The sequence below is a fragment of the Schistocerca gregaria genome, chromosome 6, assembly GCF_023897955.1.
Source record: "Schistocerca gregaria isolate iqSchGreg1 chromosome 6, iqSchGreg1.2, whole genome shotgun sequence".
In the NCBI taxonomy this organism is placed as follows: domain Eukaryota; kingdom Metazoa; phylum Arthropoda; class Insecta; order Orthoptera; family Acrididae; genus Schistocerca; species Schistocerca gregaria.
The window spans coordinates 426563352-426581794 of NC_064925.1; the positions used below are offsets into that span (position 1 = coordinate 426563352).

The 18443-nt window shown below is 39.4% G+C and overlaps 1 non-coding gene across 1 annotated transcript; it reads left to right on the top strand.

The window, feature by feature from the left end:
• The first annotated feature begins 711 nt into the window (after window positions 1-711).
• Trnas-cga (transfer RNA serine (anticodon CGA)) lies at window positions 712-786 on the top strand. The gene has a single exon. It is a non-coding gene; the product is annotated as a tRNA-Ser (tRNA).
• The last annotated feature ends 17657 nt before the right edge of the window (window positions 787-18443 follow it).

An 18443-nucleotide genomic window follows, 5' to 3' on the forward strand; every position in this document is an offset into this window, starting at 1 on the left:
TTGAGGAAGAAGACAGAGTTAGTAACTCACATAACAACAGAAACAACAATTATAACGGGAGTCATCTCAACACAACCAGAAAAATAGACAGTATGTAACAAAAGGAACAATAATATTGATTATAAAACTAATAATAATAATAGAAATGATAATATTGGTAGTTAAAACAAAAACCATGGTAATCAGAACCAGGAAAACTGTTAATATCTTCACTTGGTGGAGAAGGTACATTATTTTCATGACTTGCCAATAACAAATTCAAATCAAGAGGAGTTTGTTGATGAGAGTTTATGTGATATCCTGAAACTTCCTGGCAGATTAAAACTGTGTGCCCGACCGAGACTCGAACTCGGGACCTTTGCCTTTCGCGGGCAAGTGCTCTACCAACTGAGCTACCGAAGCACGACTCGTGCTTCGGTAGCTCAGTTGGTAGAGCACTTGCCTGCGAAAGGCAAAGGTCCCGAGTTCGAGTCTCGGTCGGGCACACAGTTTTAATCTGCCACGAAGTTTCATATCAGCGCACACTCCGCTGCAGAGTGAAAATCTCATTCTGGAAACATCCCCCAGGCTGTGGCTAAGCCATGTCTCCGCAATATCCTTTCTTTCAGGAGTGCTAGTTCTGCATGTCTCGCAGGAGAGCTTCTGTAAAATTTGGAAGGTAGGAGACGAGGTACTGACAGAAGTAAAGCTGTGAGTACCGGGCGTGAGTCGTGCTTCGGTGGCTCAGTTGGTAGAGCACTTGCCCGCGAAAGGCAAAGGTCCCGAGTTCGAGTCTCGGTCGGGCACACAGTTTTAATCTGCCAGGAAGTTTCATATCAGCGCACACTCCGCTGCAGAGTGAAAATCTTATTATGTGATATCCTGTTAACGCAACTAATTTTGAAAATAAGTTTTGTAATGTTATAAGTAAACAGATGTATAGTAATAAGAAATGTAATGTACCTCCTTATGAACTTGACGAAGCTGTTTGATTCAGAATTTTGTGTGAATGATGCAGATGTTAATAGTGATTACTTTGGTATTGGTATTTTAATGTACCATGAGCAGGAGACTTTTGTAGCTAACTGTGACGGTGAGGGCGGTGGCTTATGTTGAGTCAGTGATTATGGGAGTGCTTGACACAGGTGTGTGGTGTCAGCACTAATCAGCTGAAGCTGATTACTTAATTTAGAAGAGCTGGACGATATGGTTTATGTTGAAGTAATTGGTCATGACCGGGTCAATGACGGGACTCAGGAGGGTCAATTTGTTCCACTCCACATTAGCGATATTTTGTGTGAATGCCAGGACATTAGAACACACCATTGCGAGGTAAATAAGAGGATTATTAAACATTTTAGAGATGTTATTAAGGATGAGTCAGATTTCAGTTCAGAGAGTCAGTTTATTGATCATTCTCTGCCAGATTTTCCTTGCAACACTAATGAGTACATCTATTCAAGTCCAGTTAGTAAATCCAACGAAGCATTAGAAGTTATTCATGACACTGCTACCACTTTGCCCTATACAGCTATCTAGGGATAATGAGAACCATTTGAAAAAAGATTTACATTTTGAAGAAATAATGGGTGATTTGATTAGAGAAAGTAATATTAACGAACACTAAGATTTATGTGGTCGTCCATTTGTCAAAATCACAGTCAGCAACTGGCATGGTTATTGTTTGATAGACACAGGTGAACGCATTATTGTGGCCAAGATAGATACGAAGCCCACACCTACTACAGTAGTACAAGTTTATATGCCAACTAGCTCTGCAGATGACGAAGAAATTGAAGAAATGTACGATGAAATAAAAGAAATTATTCAGATAGTGAAGGGAGACGAAAATTTAATAGTAATGGGTGACTGGAATTCGAGTGTAGGAAAAGGGAGAGAAGGAAACATAGTAGGTGAATATGGATTGGGGCTAAGAAATGAAAGAGGAAGCCGCCTAGTAGAATTTTGTACAGAGCACAACTTAGTCATAGGTAACACTTGGTTTAAGAATCATGAAAGAAGGTTGTATACGTGGAAGAACCCTGGAGATACTAAAAGGTATCAGATAGATTATATAATGGAAAGACAGAGATTTAGGAACCAGGTTTTAAGCTGTAAGACATTTCCAGGGGCAGATGTGGACTCTGATCACAATCTATTGGTTATGACCTGTAGATTAAAACTGAAGAAACTGCAAAAATGTGGGAAATTAAGGAGATGGGACCTAGATAAACTAAAAGAACCAGAGGTTGTACACAGTTTCAGGGAGAGCATAAGGGAACAATTGACAGGAATAGGGGAAAGAAATACAGTAGAAGAAGAATGGGTAGCTCTGAGGGATGAAGTAGTGAAGGCAGCAGAGGATAAAGTAGGTAAAAAGACGAGGGCTGCTAGAAATCCTTGGGTAACAGAAGAAATATTGAATTTAATTGATGAAAGGAGAAAATATAAAAATGCAGTAAATGAAGCAGGCAAAAAGGAATACAAACGTCTCAAAAATGAGATCGAGAGGAAGTGCAAAATGGCTAAACAGGGATGGCTCGAGGATAAATGTAAGGATGTAGAGGCTTATCTCACTAGGGGTAAGATAGATACTGCCTACAGGAAAATTAAAGAGACCTTTGGAGAGAAGAGAACCACGTGTATGAATATCAAGAGCTCAGATGGCAACCCAGTTCTAAGCAAAGAAGGGAAGGCAGAAAGGTGGAAGGAGTATATAGAAGGTTTATACAAGGGTGATGTACTTGAGGACAATATTATGGAAATGGAAGAGGATGTAGATGAAGACGAAATGGGTGATACGATATTGCGTGAAGAGTTTGACAGAGCACTGAAAGACCTGAGTCGGAACAAGGCCCCCGGAGTAGACAACATTCCATTAGAACTACTGACGGCCTTGGGAGAGCCAGTCATGACAAAACTCTACCAGCTGGTGAGCAAGATGTATGAGACAGGCCAAATACCCTCAGACTTCAAGAAGAATATAATAATTCCAATCCCAAAGAAAGCAGGTGCTGACAGATGTGAAAATTACCGAACTATCAGTTTAATAAGTCACAGCTGCAAAATACTAACGCGAATTCTTTACAGACGAATGGAAAAACTGGTAGATGCGGACCTCGGGGAGGATCAGTTTGGATTCCGTCGAAATGTTGGAACACGTGAGGCAATACTGACCTTACGACTTATCTTAGAAGAAAGATTAAGAAAAGGCAAACCTACGTTTCTAGCATTTGTAGACTTAGAGAAAGCTTTTGACAATGTTGACTGGAATACTCTTTTTCAAATTCTAAAGGTGGCAGGGTAAAATACAGGGAGCGAAAGGCTATTTACAATTTGTACAGAAACCAGATGGCAGTCATAAGAGTCGAGGGGCATGAAAGGAAAGCAGTGGTTGGGAAAGGAGTGAGACAGGGTTGTAGCCTCTCCCCGATGTTATTCAATCTGTATATTGAGCAAGCAGTAAAGGAAACAAAAGAAAAATTTGGAGTAGGTATTAAAATTCATGGAGACGAAGTAAAAACTTTGAGGTTCGCCGATGACATTGTAATTCTGTCAGAGACGGCAAAGGACTTGGAAGAGCAGTTGAACGGAATGGACAGTGTCTTGAAAGGAGGATATAAGATGAACATCAACAAAAGCAAAACGAGGATAATGGAATGTAGTCAAATTAAATCGGGTGATGCTGAGGGAATTAGATTAGGAAGTGAGACACTTAAAGTAGTAAAGGAGTTTTGCTATTTAGGAAGTAAAATAACTGATGATGGTCGAAGTAGAGAGGATATAAAATGTAGACTGGCAATGGCAAGGAAAGCGTTTCTGAAGAAGAGAAATTTGTTAACATCGAATATAGATTTAAGTGTCAGGAAGTCATTTCTGAAAATATTTGTTTGGAGTGTAGCCATGTATGGAAGTGAAACATGGACGATAACTAGTTTGGACAAGAAGAGAATAGAAGCTTTCGAAATGTGGTGCTACAGAAGAATACTGAAGATAAGGTGGATAGATCACGTAACTAATGAGGAGGTATTGAATAGGATTGGGGAGAAGAGAAGTTTGTGGCACAACTTGACTAGAAGAAGGGATCGGTTGGTAGGACATGTTTTGAGGCATCAAGGGATCACAAATTTGGCATTGGAGGGCAGTGTGGAGGGTAAAAATCGTAGAGGGTGACCGAGAGATGAGTACACTAAGCAGATTCAGAAGGATGTAGGTTGCAGTAGGTACTGGGAGATGAAGAAGCTTGCACAGGATAGAATAGCATGGAGAGCTGCATCAAACCAGTCTCAGGACTGAAGACCACAACAACAACAACAACAGACACAGGTAGCGCAATTCTTTTATTTCTGAAAAGTTCAGGCATAGAGTTAAGCAGAGTTCTGAGTACATTGAATTTCCTATAACAGGAGTTAGCATTAAAGGTGTTACATGTAAGTTCAGTAAAGTTGTATAAAACAAGTTTTAATCACATTTCATGTTGGCAGTGCACTTTTGAACAAGGATGTTTTGTGTTCAGTGATGAGGAGATAGATATTGCTAGGCATGGGCTGAAAATTGAAAAACAAAAAACAAAACAAAACAAAAAACTGAGTAAAACTGAGAGTACGTTTATGCACTACAAATGCACATTTTTGTGGTTATTTTTTCTGGTTATAGTATGTTACACTTAAGAACTGGAGAGACAACTGCTAAGAGAATATACAGTTTTGACACTACAGTAGAAAAAGGATACATAGATGATGATGATTTGTCAAGTAATGATACAATTGATAGGGATTTTGACCAAATTGTTACTGGTAAGCTGAAAGAAGTAGACAAGCCTACTGGAGATGAGAAGTCTGTACTGGATGTGTTAAGGCTTACAGAGAACCAGCCTTTCTTTTTATACAACCATATTCAGTTCCTATTTGTAAAATATTGGTTGTGGAGATAGAGTTGCAGAGGATGCAAAAGTGAAGGTTATTGACAGAAGTACTAGCCAATACAAAAGCCCTTTGATTGTTGTAACGAAAAAGAATGGTGGGGTCACACTCATGCTTGATTCCCACCGTCTGAATAACTTTTTGAAAAAAGACACTGGTCACCCTATGTCAGTGGAAGAATTACTCAATATATTTTCTGGTGCCAAGTATTTTTAATCCTTGGATTTGACCTCAGGTTTCCACCTGATAACATTAGAATCAGAATCTAGGAAATATACTGCTTTCTTAATCCCTTATAAATGCTACCAGTATTGTGTAGTACCTGTTAGTCTGAATTTATCTGTATCAGAGTTTATCAGAGCCTTAGATATTGTATCAGATAGTGAAATGCATTCGAAAGTGTTAATTTGTGTTTATGATGTACTTGTAATAAGCAATAGTTGTGATGAACATGTTAACGCAGTTAAAGAGATAGGTAATAAGTTCAGGCAGGGAGGACTGACACGTCAGTTAAGTGTAAGTTTCACGAAAGAACTTCGAACTTTTTAGGACACTGTTTTTGAGAAGAAGGAATAGTACCTGATCCAGACAAAATTAAAACTTTTACTAAATTTTCTAAACCTGGAAATAAGAAGGAATTAAAGTCATACTTTGGTCTATGCAATTTCTATCACAAATACATTAGGACTCAAGCCTTAAATGCACCTAGGTTTACATCTTCTTTTAAAGCAAAACACAATACAGGAATTGTCAACTGGCCGCGAGTCAGCTTTTGATGAGATTAAGAAACAACTGTGTAACAGCCAAATTCTACATACATCTGATCTTGTTTTACCACTTCTCTTTATGACTGATGGTAGTGACTATGGTTTAGCTGTTTATTTATCCCAGCAATAGGAGGTAAATGAACAGGTGGAGCAGTGTGTAATCAACTTTTGCAAGCCATAGTTCGTTTTAAAGAAATGAGAGAAGCTATACTGTAATAGAAAAGTACTATTTGCCATTGTGCGGCATTGTATGTGTAAGTGGACAAAAGGTTTTTACTGGTCGTAAACATCTATGTTATTTGCAAGAGTGTAAACTTTATTGTAACAGGCGAACATGTTGGGTCTTATTCTTGCAACAGTTTGATTATATTATTTTCCATATTAAGGGTGAGCAGAACTGTGTTTCAGATGCTCTATCTAGATTGCCAGTAGGGAATGATCAGAAAAATGCTGGAATACAGGATGGCAAGAACTTCAGACTCGTGTTTATCAAATGTGTAAAATGTGAAAAAGAAAGAGTTAAGATATGTGAAAACCTGAGGAGACATCAGAATCAGGATAAAGATCTTAAGTTAGTAAAGTGCATACTTGGTAGAAGGGGGTATGAGAAAATTGCACCACACTGTCAGATACAGATGGGGATTTTGTTTGAAAGAGACAGACCTGATTCTGATCAGTGGAAATCATGCTGGCCTAAACAACACATGGAGTTACTTATGAAGTTTGTATTTGAAACTTTGGGACATTGTGGCAGTATGACATGCACCCATAAGTTGCAGGAGAATGTTTATTTTAGTAATATGTCTAGAAGAGTGAAGTCCTGTGACGGATGTCAGAGGGTAAAGGTGACAAATGAAAATCATAAAGGATCCTTAGTGAACATTATTTCTAAAGGTAAGTCTTTGTTCATTGGAGTCGATTTTTATGGTCAGCTTCCACATTTGAGAGATGCGTACTCTTATATATTTGTAGTTGTTGATTTGTTCACTAAATTAGTAAAGCTGTACCCACTGAAGAAAACCACTAGGCACAAGATAATTTAATGTTTTGTCAGTGATTACTTCACTAATGTGGGTAAGCCAAAAGCAATCCTATCTGACAATGGCAGTCAATTTACATCCAATGTTTGGAAGCAGTTTGTTACAGATAATAACACCATACATACATGTATTTCAGTCTGTTCACCTTTTTTCAATCCAACAGAAAGACACATAAGAGAGATTTGACTCCTATGTAGAACTTACTGTGCTAAGAACGATACTAACTAATATTCTTACCTAAAGCAGCTTCAGGATGTTCTCAGCCATTTACAACACACTTCAACTGTGTATTCCCCATATGAAATACATTACCATAAGAATGTATGAATTAGTTAAGTTCTCTGTATGCTTAGAAACTTTCACCTGATGAGAGAGAGAGGATATTGTGAGGGAAAATATGGAAGCCTATTATAATAAGAAAATGTTAGGGCATGATAAAGGTTTGAATGTAGCACAGTACAAAGTTCGTGACTTAGTATTAACCAAGAGTTATGAGAAGTCTAAAGCAATAAACAAAAAGAGTATGAAATTTTTTGATATATACATTGGACCTTTTGAAATTTCGGAGATACTACATCCCAATGCTTATCAACGTACCTACCCAAAATCAAGAAAAGTGTTTGGTTTGAGCAATATTGTTCATCTGAAACCTTACATTCATTATTAACTCGAACCCTCAAGGAAAAGTACAGACTTTGAGATCTGCAACTTGATTACCTTTGAATTACACAGATTTATCTGATTTTTATGACCAATGTAGACTAAATGCTAGTACTTTAAGTTTCATTTATTTTGTGAATAACCACTGTGACGATTTTTCTTGTTTAACTGAGTAACTGATTAATTACATGCTAACTGAATAACACATTTGGTCAAGATTAGGTCAAGTAACTGACACATATCATACCATAATATACATGATCTTACTGGATTCTAAATGCTATATGGAAAATTTGGAATTTAAAGTTTAGTTTACTGCTATGACATAAAGACTCTCTTCTACAAATATATGTTTTGCACGAAACTTCAATATGACACTGTGATGCTATGTATCCTGTGATGTAGATTTAACATGATTATACATACGTTGAGACTGTACTAATATAACACATAGATGATAATTTTCGTCTAAACACTATGTACTCAACCATTACATACGATTGTTGATCTTATGCTTTCATATATTCTTGGCTTAGAGTCACACTTGAGACGTTATGTAGGTTTCATGCTGAGCAAGCGTTTAGTTTTATCGGAATTACCTGCTGGGACCGTTGTGAGGTCGATGCTGGTGTACCTTTTTGCTAGACTTGCCTGTTGCCTTTGAAATTCTGTACATACAGAAGGAGGAAAGGTATCCAAAGTTAGGATATTAATGTGATTATAGTACGATAATTATGCTTGTCTAAGTCAATATCTTGGTACTATTAGTTGAAAGTTATCTGAATAAATAAAAAGTATTACTGCCTGAAGTAAGTTGGCTCTGACTGAATAAATAAAACATTCAAAATACTTTCTCCTTACCTCTAATCTGCACAAATCTGGATAACGTGTTGCAGTACTGCTCCGTCTTGCATGCCGCTGTCCTAAAGCTGCAAATTACTGTATCTGCACAGAGACTCGATAGCTGCAATGAGTTCTCTGCTAATTGCAAAAATCGAACATACTTGGTTGGATCATCCATTAAAAAGAATTTTAAGAGACAGGTTCGCAAGAAAATGAAATATGCGCATAAATGACAACACTCTGTTTTCTTTGTATATTGCGAAAAAGTGCTCAAGGCAGTTTCAGATTCAATGAACTTCTCAACATTCAAACAATACACTTTTCTATCTCTCAAATCTAAAAATTCCCAGTACAATAACCAAGTTCGTTGGATGGCGCAGCAATAGTAAAATATAATATCATTATTGTATTTACCTCACATTCCATCACATTTCTTCATTCACAAATCAGTTCGATAGTCATGTTGATAGAACCAAATATAAGTTTTAATTTGAATCATAATATCGCCATAGGTTCCTCACTAACATTGCTTAAAATTAGCAGTTTAACTCCAACACAGCTGTACTTCGACTACACTCGCTACCAGAGCTGAACATTATCTGCTCCACTGCGCCCTAGAACAGCTCAAAGATGTTAGCTTAACTTCTGCGATACAGGTTACAACATCGCTGCTCACTCATAATCGATTCACATACCAAAAATTCACATAACAAAATTATACATGACACCTATCATACTTGTATATTATTTCTACTACACGTTTTGTCTAGTTTTGTGTTGAAATGGCCCATTTCAAGAAGTAGATTCTGCAACTGTTATACAAATAGTTAACACGATGTATATTATTTTAACCAACGACAAGGAATGTGCTCCCAGTTATGAATACAAACAACCATTAGCCACACAAGAGAATGATAACAATGAAAATTTGTGCTGGACTGTCTCATTTTAATTTCTTGTACTGGCGCACTCAACCGTCTAGCCTGTTCTCTTTTCTTTCCTCCTAGTAAAATGATTTCACTTCTCTCAAAAGCAGAAACACCCTTTTATCGAAGTTAACAGCTCTGAACTTTGCAGGCAGCTGAGGAGAGCTCTCTTATACCACAAGCCCTTATATTCTAAAGGATGCATGCATCATGCATGTCGGAATCGACATTGCATCGTTCTTCTTAACCCAGGCACTGCAATACCTTCTTCATCTGCCAATACCAGGCAGCGACTTCCAATTAAAATGTCCTTTGTGCAGGAATTACATAATGTGTGTAACAGTACGGGTTGTGATGCAGGAACGATGACACACCGAAGTTTGGGCCTGGCCATGAATCGTGCACTGATAGCAAATAAGGGAAATCCTAGCTCGACACCTCAAACGGTTCAAATTTTCACTGTCGTCATTGCCTTATACAGCTGATGGTTGTTCGTAATCGCAACGGCAAATACGTTTCACGTATTTCATAACGGCTGGATAGTCGCCACTGAGGCAGTTCCTGCGGACACACAGATACGACTACATATAGTAGTTTGTGTCTGGCCCTGAGTTGTGCATGGATGCGGTACCAGTAAAGGTGACTGCTCGTGTAAGGCGGGAAATCCCAGATCGAGTCCCAGTCAAGCTCAGATTTTCACTGCCGTCATTCCCTTACACAACTGACTGTTGTTCATAATTGTAACTATGAATCATCGATGTCGGAATGAACTTTAAATTATAATTCAGAATATCATAGGCACTGCAGTATCATATCTATCAGCCGACACCGAGCAGGTGACTTTCAAATAAAATGTCGCCCTTGTACGGGAATATACAGAATCGATGTAGGAGTACAGGATGTGGACACATGGTTGACGACACATGAAAGTCTGGGTATGGTCGTGAGTCGTGCTCAAACAAACAAACGGGAAATCGACCGCTTGCCATAAGCGTAAAACCCAGGTACTGCACAAATTTTCACTGTCGTCATTCCATTATACAGATGATGGTTGTCCATATTAGCAAATTCGAAAACATTTCATGTAATTCATGACGGCTATAGTCACCACTGTGCCTGTAATTCGGAATAACAGAAGCATTGCAGTATCACAATATCATAGTAATTAATTGTCAGTCTGGTTAATACACGAGAAGCGAATTTATTAGTTAGTTAGTTAGTTACGTGTTCCATTTATCAGTAGCATGGAAAAACCATTATGATGTGGAACGTGTCAAACGTACAAGAAATGGGCACGGAAACAAGTTTTTTTTTACATTATGGTGTTATACCTCAATATTTCTATGATCTATCCCAGTCCCTTAAATGGCACAAAATGCATATATCTCCAGATTTATTTACTCATATTCAAGAATTCATCTATGGTATAGAAGGAGATGTCCAGGAGGTATCATTTCAATTTGTTTTTGAAACTATTACTGCTGTCTGTCAGACATTTCATTTCATCTGGTCATTTATCAAAAAGTTTTATAGCTGCGTATTTTACCACTTTCTGGCCAAAGGTAGGTTAGATACAGGATAGTGCAGGTTTTTCTTTTTTCTGGTATTGTAATCATGAATGTCGCTGTTGGTTTTAAAATGATTCATGTTGTTGAGAAAAAAATTCATTACTGAGTAAATGTGCTGTAAAGCAGTTGTAAGAATTCCTAACCTTTTAAACAGATGCCTACAAGGTGTGCGACTATGAGCCCCACACATTATTCTAACTACTTTCTTTTGAGCAGTGAATACCTTTTGCTTAAGTGTTGAGTTGCCCCAGAATATTATTCCGTATGACATCAGAGAGTGGAAGTATGCAAAGTATGTTAGCCTACTAATTTCTACATCCTCAAAATTGGCAATTATTCTGATTGAAAAAGTTGCTGAACCTAGTCGCCTTAGGAGATCCAAAATATGAATTTTCCAATTAAGATTGCCACCTATATGTACACCCAAAAACTTAGTATTCTCTACCCTGACTACTGACTTCTTTCAATGTGTTACGTTTGTTAAAGTAAAATTGGATGAACTCTGTTTTTTCAAAGTTCAGAGCAATCCCATTCACAGAAAACCAAGAAATAACTTTTCTGAAGACCTTATTTGTACCATTTTCTATCGGACTTTATTTTACTGGATTAATAATTATGCTTGTATCATCGGCGAACAGTGTCAGTTCAGCATCTTCTTTCACATAAGAAGGGAGGTCATTCGCATATATCAAGAACAGGAGGGGACCCATGATGGAACCTTGTGGAACACCTAATGTAATTTCATCCCAGTTAGATAAAGTGGCAAACTTCTTTGAATCACATGAAGCATATAAAGAGATTTTTTGCTTCCTGTTCTGTAGATATGACTTAAACCACTTATATCCTGTTCCATTTATCCCATAGAATTGTAACTTCTCGAACATAAAGTCATGGTTCACACAATCAAATGCTTTGGATAAGTCACAGAATATTTCTATTGGTGACATTTTACTATTTAAAGACTCTATTATGTGGGCAGTGAAATTGTATATTGCTGTCTCAGTGGAACAGCATTTCTGAATTCCGAACTGTAATTTATTAAGTATCTCATTACTGTTGAGATGGCTAACCACTCTTGAGTACATTACTTTCTCAAAGATTTATGAAAATGCTGTAAGTAAGGGTACTGGCCGGTAATTACTGACCTCTGCGGTTTCCCCCTTTATTTATATTCCAATGCTACTCTGGCTTGTGTTGGTATGATGGTTGTCAATATAGTGTTCGCAATGGGTGCTCACGCCTGAAAGTAAATTCAGCTAGCTCTGTTACTGACAGCCTGCAACCTGGAATAAAACTGTGAATAACTTACCAAATTTTGATAATACTCTAACTTATTGAGAGTCAGTACTTTGGAATCTAATCCTTGGAAAAGGAGAACAACTGGGTCAGGGAAGATATTTATTATAAAAACGACCCTCAAAAATTCAATTTTAACAAGCCTTGAAACAGAATGTTGACAGCTACTCATTAATCGAAATGTGAGTTCAGCGAAAAATATATGACCTGACTCTAAACCGCGGCCCCCTGTATTCAAGGAAAAAGAAAGCCTCCACCCTGTCTCGCACTGACAGTAAAGAGCTCAGACATCAAGCAAATGGAACTTAACACGTTTTTTTTTATTAAAGATCTTCTATCTACCAATCTACTGTGCGTGTATCACCGAATTCAGTGCTAGGAAGAGAAATTCTGCTCAGTGCTGCAAATGTGGTGTGCTGCGTAGCTGTAAATTATAACTATACAGAGGACGTGAAATAGCGTATGCAAACTCCAAGGGTCGAAAACTACTTCAGTACAATTCTGGACACGAATCAAGAAATTCTGCTTGCTCCAGGAGCAGAGACTTAACTCAAGCATGCGGTCGTAAAGAAGCACGAAAGTGTCATCGCCGAGCGCCTGTAATACCGGCCACCCGCCGAACAGACGTGTAGAGCGGGCTCCGGAACGTTTAGGGACTAGCTGTGCGTAAACTCACATCGGAGCCCACCAGGCGGCGTCAGTTGCACTACCAGAGTCGCAGTATCTACTGGACTGCTTCCTTCCACACACCACATGACAGTACCTAGCAATGTATCCTGGTTCGCGCGTACTATATAGGCCCGTGCCGAGACACAACATAGACGTGCATTCCAATGAATTCACTGTAATGATGTCACTGTAAGATACGCCCTTACACCAAGACAGTAAGACCGAGATCCACCAGTGACGCGGTTCCACAACCTGCCACAAAAAACACGTCGACCGCTGGAAGTCTTCACGTCATCGGTCACCCCAGGAGATTATGTGGTCTCCGATGGTGCCCATCCAGGCTTACTCGAGTAACTGTTTTGCTGATTTTTACAGCAAGCTCGAACTTCCGTCTTGTGTAGTGGTATTAACTTGTTCTTGAACTGGAACAATTTTCTAATTAAATATTTTTATTGTGGGCGTCCGAAGTGGGCAGCACAGCGGTCATTTTGTGTGTCTGAAGAATCTTCTGATTGGCAGGTGGCTTGTAATAAAATGAGTAATGTTGTTGCTTTAATATGATCTGAAAGCGTTGATGATATTCAAGACCATAAAAGTGGGATAAAAGCTGTGAGATGTCTGGGGAAGTTAACCTTGCATTACTGAGCAACTGTTTCACAAGGTATCCAGTCTAGCTTACCAAATTCCCAACCAGACTATCATTAATTATAATCTTTTAATAGTCGTACGACAACCGGTGATATGAATTTAAATAAAAAGAAATAAATCAGTTTATATTTGGAAATTTATTTTAACATTGATCATTGAAATTTCAGCATATTAAACTTGATTCATAACTAAACTGGTGCCTTATTTAGGATTGTTAAAGTGTGAGTTTGTAATCTTACGGAACACATCAAATATGGAGCCAAGATTGGGAGACTGCATACAACGCTGCATTCATAAAATAACACACGAAGGACGTTGAAACATATGCAAGAGGAAATTAACCACAACCAACCCATTCAATTTTCACCCGAAGAAGTTACGTCGTAGCGGAATCCTGTCCGTCATGTAATTACCACACACTGGTATACTAAATTCATACTAACTCTCTGTGAAATCTTCCCGAAAAGAATAGCTGAGGGCTACTTTGATGCTTACACCACATGCTTCACGTGGTCAACTTGGTTTACACCAAGAGTGTAACTCCACAATAATTTTGATAATTAAAATAAATTAGATCGAAAAGCAATTTACAAAAGAAAAACCTCGAACTGGTTATAATCTCACGCACATTCGCATTTAAGATTGATGATCTTAGTAAGAGTTACTGATCAACACGTGGTTCCACATTACTCACAAAGTAGTGACAAAGCAACTACCGGAAGATATTCTGAGCTTCACACTCGAATTACACTGCGTTGCAATTTAAGATAATATTAGATATTTTAGAGCTAAACCTGAAATAAAGGTGATTAAATTTTCAGTTAGGCTGAACTTAAGAAATCCATTGTCCTACGGGCTTAGCAGAGACGCGCTTAGCCGGAGATCTTACCACTTCAGACGCTCGCCGCGAACAGACTGCCGTGGGCCCCCTACCAAGGGTGCTTCCCGATGCAAAACGGAAGTGACCAGAAAGACAGCTTCCTATACCAACATGATAAGGGACAGACAGGGCCATACTAAGAATAGAAACCTCTCTGCTTTTAGAAAGCGTAGCTACCTGTTCCGACGTTGGTCCTACTGTTCTCTAGGAGACAGGTTTGTCTGCTACCATAAAGCATGCAACTAGAAACACATTTGCTCATTCATCCTCTCAAACAGACGGGAAGGGGGATGACAGTATCTTATCATATACAGTATATAAAAGAAAGCGTATGTAGGTTCCGTATGAGACTGTATGACATGAATTACATATAAACTGTGTTTTAAAGTGTAGTAGTGTGACAGATCGTTCTTGTTTATGTGTAAAAGTAACACGTTTCACTGCTCAGTCTCCTCCCAGATAGTCAAAAACACCACAGTAAATTTAGAAGAGGAATTTATGCCGTAAATGACAACAGATTTAAGAAATTAATGTGAAAGGAATCCAACAGAGACCTTTCAAATGCTTATAAGTGACGTCGAAATTTGTTTTCCTGACCACAGCCAGTCGACACAGCAAGCACTTTGTAATGCTTCAGTCTCCACGAGGAAGTACAGACTCGTTTTTGCTCACTGGGAATCGAGTTACTCCTCTCCTAGTGGCGAAATGAGCACCTTATGAAATGTAGTATTGAGGGTGTTCATTGGCGCGTTGCCAGCAATGTGTCAAGATGTTCTCCAGTGACTTCTGTCCTATCGACATACTAGGGAAACACTTTAATTCGCTATGCTCTGGTTTAGGCCAAACCTCCCATCGTTAACATGCGGTCACCATGTGGCCAATCATCACGCCCATTACAAACGGAATGCCTCCCACCCTACAAGACATGCAGCCGTCAGTCAAGAATCTTCAACCCATATTCATTTCGGTAAAACCTTCTAGAAAATTCTATCTCGTTCTATGACTACAAATTCAGTCAATCAGTTAGCTCACATCTGCGACACGCGTCCCCCCACACCTTCCTTCGAGCTAGAGGGGGTGTGTGAGGGACTGGACTGCGGAAGAAGTTCCTGGTGAAACTAAAATTAACATTTCCTTAAATCACCCGTTTTGAGGCATAATTTGTTGGTATTACATCTCGACAAACGGGTGCCATTCATATTTCCCTGGAAACATTAAATTCACGAACGCTATAGTTTTGATTTTATGCACTAGGCGCGTTGCTGTCTTGTCATCACGACGTGGCCTGCGATCCGCATGTGAATCACGCCAGCAGATCACCAGAGGTTGCCCACGTCTGCTGTTACCAGACACTTTCGCTGACAGAATGATAATTTCCCTCCTTGACCAGTTCCAAATTCATTTAATCTTTTTTTCCAAAGTTTATATTTGCCGAAAAGCTAATAAACTCAGAAACGACCGTCTTTACTGGTGCTTATGGACAGAAGTAAAGAATTTATTCCCAGAACCCTTAAACTGGTTACAATATATTAAGTGCTTTAACCATGCATTGACCCACTGCTCGATTACACAATATGGTTCACGAGCTAATAACATTAACAACATAAACTAATTCCAAGATTCGTAAGTTACATACATACTGAATTCACCTGCTCACTCACTCTTACAGCATAAAAAAAGAAAATAATTACTGTTTGAAAAGCGAAACTTTACGTAACTTATGTCGTTATGAATTAAACACTGTTTAGGTAACATTTTAATTATGAAGTGCCGGCCGCGGTGGTCTCGCGGTTCTAGGCGCGCAGTCTGGAACCGTGCGACTGCTACGGTCGCAGGTTCGAATCCTGCCTCGGGCATGGATGTGTGTGATGTCCTTAGGTTAGTTAGGTTTAAGTAGTTCTAAGTTCTAGGGGACTAATGACCACAGCAGTTGAGTCCCATAGTGCTCAGAGCCATTTAATTATGAAGTTTTTAGTTTAAACCTTCCTCCCGTATGGGAGAGGACTGTTGTGTGATTTAAACGATCTCAAAAGTGACACACGCAGGGTACATCTCCAATTAGGGTTTCCAGGTCCATAAGTAGAAAAGCTTGTCTCGGAATTATGTTTAGCCGGATATTTTGCCTTAAAAGCCGGACTACCTGTTTTAAATAGAAATATAATCAGTTGGTTATTTCCAAACGGATTCTAGTAATCAGTTAGTCAGTTTTTCGTAAGATCAATCTTACACGTGTTTAAACTAAAAAAAAAATCAGTTAAGACCCTCATAATTCGGCAGTTATGATAGCGACTAATTGCTCAGTTCTCATAATTGCTCATTCACCTTCACAAGATAAACTTATGTCGAAATAAGCACGGATGAGCAGGGTTGACATCGGCTGATCGCCAAATTCTATGAGGGCTTTCGGAAAGTAAGGTCCGATAGGTTGCAAAATGGAAGCTACATTGAATGTACTATGAAGCTTTGCACAGATGTGTTGGGCAGTGTCTGTAATAGGACTGTCAATGGCGTCACGTCGATCGTTTCAGTTATGAACACACGGTGAACACAAGATGACTAGAGCTATAGTGTTTCCCGCCAAGTATGTGTGCCTGCAGCGAGATTTCGCCTAATTTCATGCAACCCCACATCACGTGACGTATGCTCTACTTCATGCCAATCCTCGACCACACATTTCAGATGCAATGAGGACGCCCCTGCACCGTTTTAGGTAGGAAGTGCTTGATCACCCACATTTTGGCACAGGCAACGTGAAACGTCCCCTTAGAAAAATTATACATGACTGTGCTTAAACTGACACACAATATTTTTAGCGCAACGCAATCTGACTTTCAAAAATCCCTACAACAGAATGGCTCTGACTAACATTAACCTATACGTTTCACAAATCATTTACCTCAAAAAATCTTCGTTACTAGAACTACTGCAAAACAGCGAGCGCCACTACTTCCAGCTGAATAAAAGATTCAAACTACGGAAGGCACTAACTACTGATAGGCATAGTTAGTAAATGAAAGATTTTAATAGAGAACGAACAATGTATTTACCTTAATCGTCATAATATATGTAGCAGTTCATGACATCCATTCTTACAAATCTACTGTTTCTGATGGACACACCTCCAGATTATCCATTCTCAAAAATCCGCCATCTCACTTCCCCACATCCACCACTGCTGTCGGCTCACCTCCTACTGCGCAACGCTACGCGCTGTTAACATCCAGCTGCCCAACACTACAATGTCGAGTATTGCAACAATGCCAACCAGCCACTGACTGCACACAGCACAGCCAGTGATTTTCATACAGAGTGCTACGTGGCGTTACCAATGTAAAAAAACCTAACAGCCTACTTAGAAACGAACTGCAGACCAGCGCAGAGAACTGGCAGCCGGCCGCGGTGGTCTAGTGGTTCTAGGCGCTCAGTCTGGAACCGCGCGACTGCTACGGTCGCAGGTTCGAATCCTGCCTCGGGCATGGATGTTTGTGATGTCCTTAGGATAGTTAGGTTGAAGTAGTTCTAACTTTCAGGGGACTGATGACCACAGATGTTAAGCCCCATAGTGCTCAGAGCCATTTGAATTTAGAGAACTGGCGGCGAGCACGGGCGGCTGCTTTCTATTACGTAGGCACTTGAAAGCTGATACAAAGCTGCGACAAATGTCTACGTCGGAACGACGACTACGCAGAGAAGAAGCTGGAAGATGTAGCTAACTGCTGCAAACAAAACATTTTTTATGTTCGCTGTAGTTTCCATTTCGCGACCGATCGGACCTTTTACTCCTCGAATAGCCCTCGTACTTCGCCTTGCTTGCTCTGCATGTAGCGTGCTTGAGACATTGTGTTTCTAGAATGTTCAGCCTACGAAGAAAAATATAGGACACAGGCAAGAGAATAGCATCGGTTGCTATATCTACGTTTATCTTTGCAGAATATCTTCTTATTCCTCCTCACTTTTATTACTAGTGCTAAAAATGTAAATGTCGTGTGACTAGGGCATTCCGTCGGATAGACACTTTGCCGGGTGCAAGTCCTTCGATTTGACGCCACTTCGGCGACTTGCTTTTCGATGGGGATGAAATGATGATAATTAGGATAAAACAACATCCAGTCCTTGAGCGGAGGAAATCTCCGACCCAGCCGGGAATCGAACCCAGCCCATTAGGATCGACATTCTGTCACGCTGAGTACTCAGCTACCGTGGGCGGACATTTCTAGTGCTTAAGGCATTACTTTGGAATGGGCC